Source organism: Nicotiana tabacum, chromosome 18 (genome assembly GCF_000715075.1).
Source record: "Nicotiana tabacum cultivar K326 chromosome 18, ASM71507v2, whole genome shotgun sequence".
In the NCBI taxonomy this organism is placed as follows: Eukaryota; Viridiplantae; Streptophyta; class Magnoliopsida; order Solanales; family Solanaceae; genus Nicotiana; species Nicotiana tabacum.
In genome coordinates this window covers 103,696,385-103,706,649 of record NC_134097.1, presented here as the reverse complement: position 1 = coordinate 103,706,649, position 10,265 = coordinate 103,696,385, and positions in this window count along the sequence as shown.

The following is a 10,265-nucleotide window of genomic DNA, read 5'->3' as shown; positions in this document are numbered from 1 at the left end:
CTTTGGAATTTTGAGGGTCCTCCTCAAAATTCTGCCCCAGTTTCCAATAGCGGGGGAAATGGAAATTTTATTGAATTGTGACTGAACCCATAGGGCTGTCTACGTATCCCCTCTTAAACGGGAATCAGGTCAGGCGTAGTTCAAATTACATCATATAAGGAAAGCATAAAGATTACACATAGTATCGCTTGACTGCGTCTAAATTGATCGGCTTTGGCCAAACTTCTCCGTCCATTTATGCAAGTATGAGGGCTCCTCCTGTCAGAACCCGATGAACCATGTACGGACCCTGCCAGTTGGGAGAGAATTTCCCTTTGGCTTCATCTTGATGCGGAAAAATTTTCTTTAACACCAGCTGTCCTAGTGTGAATTATCTCGGCTTGACTTTTTTGTTGAAGGCTCTGGACATTCTGTTCTGATAGAGCTCACCATGGCAAACTGCATTCATTCTCTTTCCATCTATAAGAGCTAGCTACTCGTGATGATTCTTCACCCATTCTGCATCGTCGAGCTCTACTTCCTGTATGATCCTTAAGGAAGGAATTTCTACCTCAGCGGGAATGACTGCCTCTGTATCGTAGAACAGCATATAGGGGGTTGCTTCTGTCAATGTGCGGACTATGGTGCGGTATCCCAATAAAGCAAACGATAGCTTCTCGTGCCACTGCTTATACTTCTCTATCATTTTCCTTAGTATCTTCTTGATATTCTTGTTGGCGGCCTCTACGTCTCCGTTCATCTAAGGTCTGTAGGCTATAGAATTCTTGTGTTTAATCTTGAAGGTTTCACACATGGATTTCATCAAATCACTTTTGAAGTTGGAGCCATTATCAGTAATGATTGACTCTGGAATTCTGAACCGACACACGATACGGTCGCAGACGAAATCTGCCACAACTTTCTTAGTCACTGCCTTGTAAGATGTTGCTTCAACCCATTTGGTGAAATAATTAATCGCTACTAGGATAAACTTGTGCCCGTTTGATGCGGCGGGTTCGATTGGTCTGATAAGATCCATTCCCCAGGCGGCGAACGGCCACGGCGAGCTTGTTGCATTAAGCTCATTTGGAGGCAACTTTATCATGTATGCATGTATCTGGCAGCGGTGGCACTTTCGGACATACTAGATGCAGTCTGTTTCCATAGTCATCCAAAAATAACTATCTCGGAGTATTTTCTTTGCTAAAACAAAGTCATTCATATGTGGACCGTAGGTCCCTGCATGAATTTCCTCTAATAGCCTGGATGCTTCCTTTGCGTCGACACACCTTAGTAATCCCAAATCAGGAGTCCTCCTGTACAGGATTCCTCCACTGTGAAAGAAATTATTGGATAACCTCCGAAGCATGCGCTTCTGAGTAGCGTTTGCGAGTTTTGGGTATTCTCCTTTTGCCAAGTATTCCTTGATATCATGAAACCAAGGCTTTCCGTCTGCTTCTTCTTCAACATGAGCACAGTAAGCGGGCTGATCATTGAGAATGGGATCAATGAAATTCTTGTTTGGATATTGTATTATGGATGATAGGGTAGCCAGTGCATCGGCGAATTCATTCTGGACCCTGGGAACATGATGAAATTCTGTCTTTGTGAACCTCTTTCTCAACTCCTGTACATGATGCAGATAAGGGAGTATCTTGGCGTTCTTGGTCGTCCATTGTTCTCGGACCTGATGTATAAGCAAGTCTGAATCCCCAATTACTAGCAACTCTTGGAAGTTCATGTCAATGGCCATCTAGAGCCCTAAGATGCAGGCTTCGTACTCGGCCATGTTGTTGGTGCATGGGAACCTGAGCTTGGCAGATACCGGATAATGCTGACCGATTTTTGATACTAGGACTGCTCATATGCCAACTCCTTTGAAATTTGCTGCTCCATCGAAAAACATTCTCCAATCGTCATAAGATTCTGCAATGTCTTCTCCTATGAATGATACCTCTTCATCAGGAAAATATGTTTTTAGGGGTTCGTATTTTCCGTCCACGGGATTTTCAGCAAGGTGATCTGCTAGTGCCTGTACTTTGATTGTTTTATGAGTCATGTAGACAATGTCAAATTAACTCAACAAGATTTGCCACTTGGCCAGCTTGCCAGTGGGCATGGGCTTTTGAAAGATGTACTTCAAGGGATCTATTCTTGATATGAGATATGTAGTATAGGCACAGAAGTAGTGCCTCAACTTCTGAGCTACCCAAGTCAAAGCACAACAGGTGCGCTCTAACAGAGAATACCGAGCCTCGTACAGGGTGAACTTCTTAGTGAGGTAATAGATGGCTTGCTCCTTCCTCCCTGTTTCATCAGTCTACCCCAGAACACAGCCGAACGCTCTATCCAATACTGCAAGGTAGAGTAATAGAGGTCTACCCGGCTCAGGCGGAACTAAGACTGGTGGTGTTGATAGGTACTCCTTGATTCTGTCGAAAGCTTTTTGGCCATCATCAGTCCATGTGGTAGCGGCGTCCTTCTTTAACATCTTAAAGATCGGCTCACATATGACTGTAGATTGTGCTATGAACTGGCTGATGTAGTTAAGTCTTCCTAGGAAGCTCATTACGTCCTTCTTGTTATTTGGCGGTGGCAGTTCTTGAATAGCTTTGACCTTAGATGGATCCAGTTCTATCCCTCGGTGACTCACAATGAACCCAAGTAGTTTTCCGGCAGGAACCCCAAATGCACATTTTGCGGGATTCAGTTTCAGGTTGTATCTTCTCAGTCTGTTGAAGAACTTCCTCAAATCTTCCATGTGGTCAGTGGCTTTCTTGGACTTTATTATGACATCATCTACATACACTTCAATCTCCTTGTATATCATATCATGGAAGATAGTAGTCATGACCTTCATGTAGGTGGCCCCTGCATTCTTTAACCCGAATGGCATCATCCTGTAGTAGTACATCCCCCACGGCGTAATGAAAGCCGTTTTCTTAGCATCTTCTTTGTCCATCCAGATCTGATGATATCCAGCGAAGCAATCTACAAATGATTGCAACTCATGATTGGCACAATTGTCGATCAGGATGTGTATGTTCGGCAAGGGGAAGTCGTCCTTTGCACTGGCCCGATTGAGATCCCAGTAGTCGACACAGACTCTGACCTTCTCATCCTTCTTCGGCACCGGCACAATATTAGCTAACCATGTTAGATATTCTACTACCCTGAGGACCTTAGCTTTGACCTGCTTAGTGACTTTTTCCTTGATTTTCAGACTCATGTCGGATTTAAACTTTCTGAGCTTCTGTTTTACCGGTGGATATGTCGGATCAGTTGGCAGTTTGTGGGCCACAATAGATGTGCTCAAACCAGTCATGGCATCATATGACCAGGCAAATATGTCCTCATATTCCTTCAGAAATTCTATGTATTCTTCCTTTTTTGACGGTGACAAATGAACATTGATCCGAGTTTCTTTGATATTTTTGGAATCTCCCAGGTTAACAATCTCGGTCTCATCCAGGTTGGACTTAGTTCTATTCTAAAAATTTTCAAACTCTTTAACAATCTCTTCCGGTATATCATCTTCCTCTGAATCTATGTCCACTTTTTGCGTTGTCTCGTTGCATGTCACAGCCATTGGTTCATCAAGATAGGTAATAGTAATGGTGTATAAGTAAAGTAATGAGAGAAAATAATAAGAGTAAGATTTGTAAGGAAACCGAAATGCTTTGATAAATTTCATAATTGTTTTGAACATTGTAATATCTTATTGCGAAAATTCAAAAATGCGAAAGGAAAATCAATCAGTAAAAATAAAAGATAGTGCATGATGTTTTGTTCAGCCTTGCTACCCCGAGGCTTTCCGAGATCTGGTGGTTCTGATGGTCCAATTATTGAGGCATGCTCCTCGGCTTACGGTCTGTATGGAAGGGCCTTCCTCCCCCTCCTCCTCGAAAATGTCATCATCTTTTAAGAATAAATTCCTTACTACTGTCAGTGCTTCCTCTTCTTCTGACCCATAGATAACATCGGTCGGCTGGAAAGTCTGCTCCAAATATGGTATTGGCTTCTCCAGTGGGTAGTATGGACCGCGCCATAGTGGTGACCAGTTGTTGAATTCCTCCCAAGTATACTCATATTCCAGACCGAAAGTGGTGTCATGTTTCTTTAGTTTGATAGGCTTAGCTATTCCTTGGAAGTTATTGCCAAGTTCGTTGCCGCTCTAGTTCAATATGCTTTCAATTTTGTTGTCCCACCATTTGTATTTGTCAAGGCGTTGACTCGCTCGATGTGGTTATAGGTTTCCCCACCTATCTTTCTCCTTCCTCCAAACGTTGGGATGGTTTGGCGACTGTATATGGGATTTCTACCGTCACCGTGAATGATCACCTCTTGGTGGTTCCACTTAAATTTCACCGTTTGATGCAGTTTTGATGCTACAGCCCCAGCGGCATGAATCCATGGCCATCCCAACAACAAGTTGTAAGATGCTGGCACGTCTATAACTTGAAAATCAACGTCGAACCAAGTAGGCCCCATTTGCAAACACAGGCTGATTTCCCTAATGGTGGATCTTTGGGAACCGTCGAAAGCTTTAATGTTGATGGCCCCGTCCTTGATCTAAGTGTTAAGGCTGATTTTCTAAGTGTTACCAATGGACAAATATTGAGGCTGGACCCTCCATCAATCAGGACCCTAGTGATAAAATAATCTTTGTATTGCACGGTGATGTGCAACACTTTGTTGTGACTCAACGCTTCTGGTGGCAGCTCATCTTCAAGAAAAGTGATCTTGTGACTTTCCAATACCTGCCCTATCATGTTTGCCATTTATCCTCCGGTGATGTTGCTTGGTACATATGCCTCACTCAGCACCTTTAACAAGGCATTCTTATGTGCATCGGAACTTTGCAGCAAAGCTAGGATAGAAATCTGTGCTGGTGTTTTGTTCAGCTGATCAATGACTGAGTATTTCTTGGCTTGTATATTTCTCCAGAGATCATCGGGCCCGGTTTCAGTGATGGTCGGCCTACCAGAGGCCTGCTTACTTAACTCAGCTAAATGCTCCGGAGTATAAACCCTACTGGTCCTTGTCATACCCTGTGTCGCAACTGTTTTCCCGAATTTAGCTTTCCCTTTCCTTCTCACCTCAGCTGTGTAATCCCAAGGTATGGTATTTGTATGGAACGGGGTTACGGCCGACATTTTTACTGGTATGTGCACCTTTACTCCGAACAGAGCATGTATTTTGGAGGGTAAAACCGCAATTTCAAACAGTGCGGGTGCGTTTGTTAGAGACCCAAACTCGACCTCAATTAGTGTTGCCATCTTTGTGGGGGTGGTGCTTCAAACTCAAGTGGTACAGTCATGTTTACCTTGGCATCCCCAGAAGGCTGAGTTTGGACTACGATCGGATTGAGGATGACTATCGGCTTCTTTGGTTCGTCACCTTCTGTGATTAAACCGATTGATCCTTTGGGATCCCAATCATCCTCTATTTCAATCATATGAACACCTCCACCCTTATGGTCCGGCACAGGGTTGTTGCGGACATTCGGAGTAGGCTCCTTTGCTACAATAATCTTGTTATCGATCAGAGTCTGGATCTTATCTTTCAGAGAGCGACATTCATCAATGGTATGTCCTTTCATGCCGGAATGGTATGCACAGGATTTATTTGGATTGACCCACTGAGAAGGTTTTTTAGGGCTTATATCAGGGATAGGGGTGACATAACCAACAGCTTTGAGCCTTTCATACAACTGGTCAATCGGTTCAGCAACGGCGGTATAATATTTGGGGGGTCTGCGGTCGAAATTTGGTGGAGGTCTAGGAAAGTTTTGACGTGTGGAAGGTGATTGATAGTGGGGTGGCTGAGCATTGTAGGCTTGGTAGATGTATGCGGGTTGGGAATATCTGGTGAAGTAGGTTAATATATAAGAGGTGGGGTGATTGGTAAGTAAGTGATTGAGCTTGGTAAGAGGGTGAGGGTGCTTGGTAATTCGGGGTAGGCTGATATGTGAGTGGAGGTATCAGATATGCTTGGTATTTGACAGGGGATTTGGCTCTTTGTGCAACCATTACGGCACCTACGTCCTTTTTCTTAGACGTACCACCAGACTGTAAAGCCTTATTGGTAGCTTGCAAAGATTCAAAGTTTGTAACCATACCACTTTTGATGCCTTCCTCGATCCTTTCCCCTAGCTTGATGATGTCGGAAAATTTCTGGCTCTCAATCAACATCAGCCTTTCATAGTACTGCGGGTCTTGAGCCCGAACAAAAAACTTGTTCATTTGTTCTTCTTCTAAAGCAGGTCTGACCTTAGAAGCTTCTGATCTCTAGCGAGTGGCATTCTCATGGAATGTTTCTGTGGGCTTCTTCTTTAATTTCTGGATGTAGAACACATCTGGTGCATTTTTTGTGTTGAAACTGAACCTGTCCATAAAGTCGGACGCCATACTCACCCAGATCGACCATTTCTTTGGGTCTTGGCTAATGTACGAAGACATAGCATCTCCCTTCAGACTCCTCATGAAAAGCTTCATGTGAATCCTTTCGTCTTTCCCTACTCCAACCAGCTTGTCGCAGTATGTTCTCAAGTGGACTCTCGGATCCCCTGTACCATCAAACATCTCAAACATAGGAGGTTTGTACCCCTCGGGCAGTTCGACATCCGGTTTTATGCAAAGATCTTCGTAGTTCAACCCTTTACTTCCTTCAACACCCTGAATTTGACTAGTCAATTTCTTGAGTTCCGTAGTCAGGTTCCTGATGAGTGAGTCTTTATCATTAGACTCGGGTGTGCTTTATATAGGTTGGGTGGAGGGTGGCATGGTTTCCACATAGATGGGGGTGTTTATGGTGGGCGTGAAAATGGTCATTTGTGGAATTCAGAGGTTCTGGGATGAGTAGTGGAGTGTGGCAAGTATTGCAGTGGTGGTGAGGAGTGGGATGGTTTTGTGGTTTTGGGATGTTTTGTGGAGGCGTGGGGTTCTAAGCATTTGGAATATTGATATCTGGAGTGGTGAGGAAAAATGACAAGTTTGCCAGATTCTGAACCTGATCAAGTTCCTCCTAAAATTTCAATAGTTTCTGCTCGAGTTGGGATGCACTTTCTTTGGAGACCTGAGCACTATGAGTGACCTCTACCCGTGCGGTTGAGTTTTCCTTTCTGGTGTTGTTCAAATCTTCCATCTTTACTTTGTTCCTGCTTCTGATAGGACTAGGAGGAGGAGTGGTGGAGGGCCCTTTGATCTTGTGGAATATGATGACGGTGCCAGAGTGCACGAACTAACCTTTGGGGAGGAGAGTAAATAAACAAAAAGTAAAAACAAAAAGGTAACAAGTAAGTGAGGATTATAAGGAAAAAATGTTGTGATATTTAAACACATAATGCAAGAATGTAAATCATGTCCTAATTTGGGAGCCTCATTGTGCCCAAGGTAGGCCTAGCGACAAATTGATTTGGAGAACTTAGAATGCTAAATGCCTCATTTTATTGATAAAAAGTAGACGAATCCCAAAACGACACTAAATAACAAGGAATAAAATGTCACTAGTGGCCATTGGCCTTATTACATTTCTTAAAGCAAAAAAGAAAAGATTCCTATCTATTTGGTCCCCGCAGGACCTTCCTCAGGTTGAATGCTCTCGATAATCAAATCCTCAAGCTCGCGTAGGTTCACTAGTAGAAATGCCTTTTCCATGTGTTCTCCTTCATTTCCTTCAGTGCTCTGGTAGTCGGTGACTCTCTTCCTCACTTTCCCTTCCAATTCCAGTAGACTGTACTCTAGATATTCCAACTTTTTGCTAGCTTTGGCGGCCCTCTCTTTTCACTCGTTAATTTGGTTATTTGATGAAATACTCCTCCACCAGTCCAGCAAGAGTGAGGGTGTGCTAACCATACCGAAGCTGGGGACCTCGTGCCTCATGTTTCTGCAAGCCAAAAGGGTTAGGCCCTTACCCCCACCAGACTCGACTATTAATACCAATAATTGGCATAAAAGCATTTAGTTCTCCAAATAAATGCACAAAATGTGATAGTGTCCATTTGGGTTTTTGGGAAACCCAGTGGACTTTGGACAAGGCTATCTTAAAAAGTCATTATACGGACAACATGACTGAATCGGCAAGGTTTGACCATGATGCATGCACAGTTTAAATAGAGTAAGGTTTTTATGGGGTTTTAGACTGGTACCCTTGAGCGGACAACTCAAGAGGGAAAGGCACGGAACCGTCGACTACACCATTGATCGACTGGTTTTACCGCAAATATACCTTTGCTGGATTTAAAGGCCGATAATATCGGAAGAGCACAACCAAGAGTTGCTATGGTATTTGTTTGGCACGAGTGGAATAAGATGTTTGAAACATGCATATGCAATAATTAAAACAAGTCGTCACGTATTTGCACGTTCATAAATTAATAATTACAATAATTTAAAATAGTAATAAAGGAGTGTAGTAAAGGAAAGCAGTGAAAGAAATAAGGGAAAGAAACAAGAGACAAGATAGTTTTTTGTAGTAGAAGAGGGAATTAAATGCTTAAAGGTATTAAACAAATAAGGTACATAAGAAATGTAAAGTCACAGTAATAACTTGAAATGGTAGAAGCCTAAACAATATCCCCAGTAGAGTCGCCACGCTGTCGCGCCCCTTTTTTTCTCGCGAAATCGGGTTTATGACATTTGGGAGGATAACTTGTTCCCTTTCGGGAATTGGATTTGAAGTGAAGAGTCGCGACCTAATGATTTGAGTGCATTAGGACACTAAGGAAGGTTTGATTTGAACAACCAGAGATTAGGTAAGGGCTTGAAATTATCTCAAGGGGAAGGTATTAGGCACTCCTCAAGATCCACTAGTGTGGTTCCTGGCCAAACTATTATTATGACTTTAGTGCAAATAACACATAGGCAAATAAAGGCTTCAAATAAGAGGGGATTTTCATGTAATGGTTACAAATAAACAAAAGTAAGAAAAAGGAACTAAAAAGAGTTGATTTTCTAAAAAGAAATGGTTTAAAAAGATTTAAAAGAAACAAAGAAAACAAAGGGAAGGGGGTCCTAGGTTTATTAATAATATGGACCACCCCACACAACATCCGGTAATCACTTCTCAGTGAGGGGCTACACGTGATGTTATTGCGTGGTTATTCTTTCCTCTTGTTTGACTAACGTGCAGGTAGATTTCACATTGGTAGTGCTACAAAAGAAAAAGAAGGCTATTGGGTAGACCTTGGCGGATATTCGGGGGATAAGCCCTGCCTTTTGCATGCATAAGATAAAGTTGGAGGATGGCACCAAACCATCTATTTAACATCAAAGGAGACCCAATGAGGTTATGCAAGAAGTTATCAAGAAGGAGATTATCAAGTGGTTGGATGTTGGGGTTGTCTACCCCATCTCTTATAGTTTATGGACTTCTCCGGTTCAATGTGTCCCAAAGAAGGGGGAATGACGGTGGTCACCAATGACAAGCATGAGTTGATTCCCACTAGAACGGTGACCAGTTGGAGGGTGTGTATGGACTATCACAAGCTCAACAAAGTCACAAGGAAGGATCACTTCCCACTTTCTTTCTTAGATCAAATGCTCGATAGATTAGCGTCATGCTTTCTATTGCTTTCTTGATGGGTACTCGGGCTATAACCAAATTCTCATTGCTCTGAAAGATCAAGAAAAAATAACCTTTACATGTCCCTATGGTACTTTGTCTTTCAAGCGGATGCCATTTGGTTTGTGCAATGCACCAGTGACTTTTGAAAGGTGTATGATGGCTCTTTTCACGGACATGGTGGAGTACTACCTTGAAGTTTTCATGGATGACTTCTCGGTGGTTGGAGATTCTTTAGATGATTGTCTTGCAAATTTGGAAAAAAATGTTAGCTAGATGTAAAGAAACATATTTGGTGCTCAATTAGGAGAAATGTCATTTAATGGTCGAGAAAGGTATGGTCCTTGACCACAAAATCTCAAGGAATAGAATTGAAGTTGACAAGGCAAAGATTGAAGTGATTTCTACGCTTCCACCCCCTACTTCGGTGAAGGGTGTGCGGAGTTTCTTAGGTCATGCGGATTTTTACCGAAGCTTCATCAAAGACTTCTCTAAGGTGGTGAACCTATTGTGCAAGCTTCTAGAGAAGGATGCAAAGTTTAATTTCAATGATGATTGCATGAGAGCTTTTGAATTGTTGAAGCTCAAGTTAACAGCTACTCCCATCATCATCGCTCCAAATTAGCGTGTGCCTTTTGAACTCATGTGTAATACAAGTGACGTAGTAGTTGGGGCTGTTTTGGGGCAACGCAACAAGCTTTAATCGAGTCAACTATGCTAGT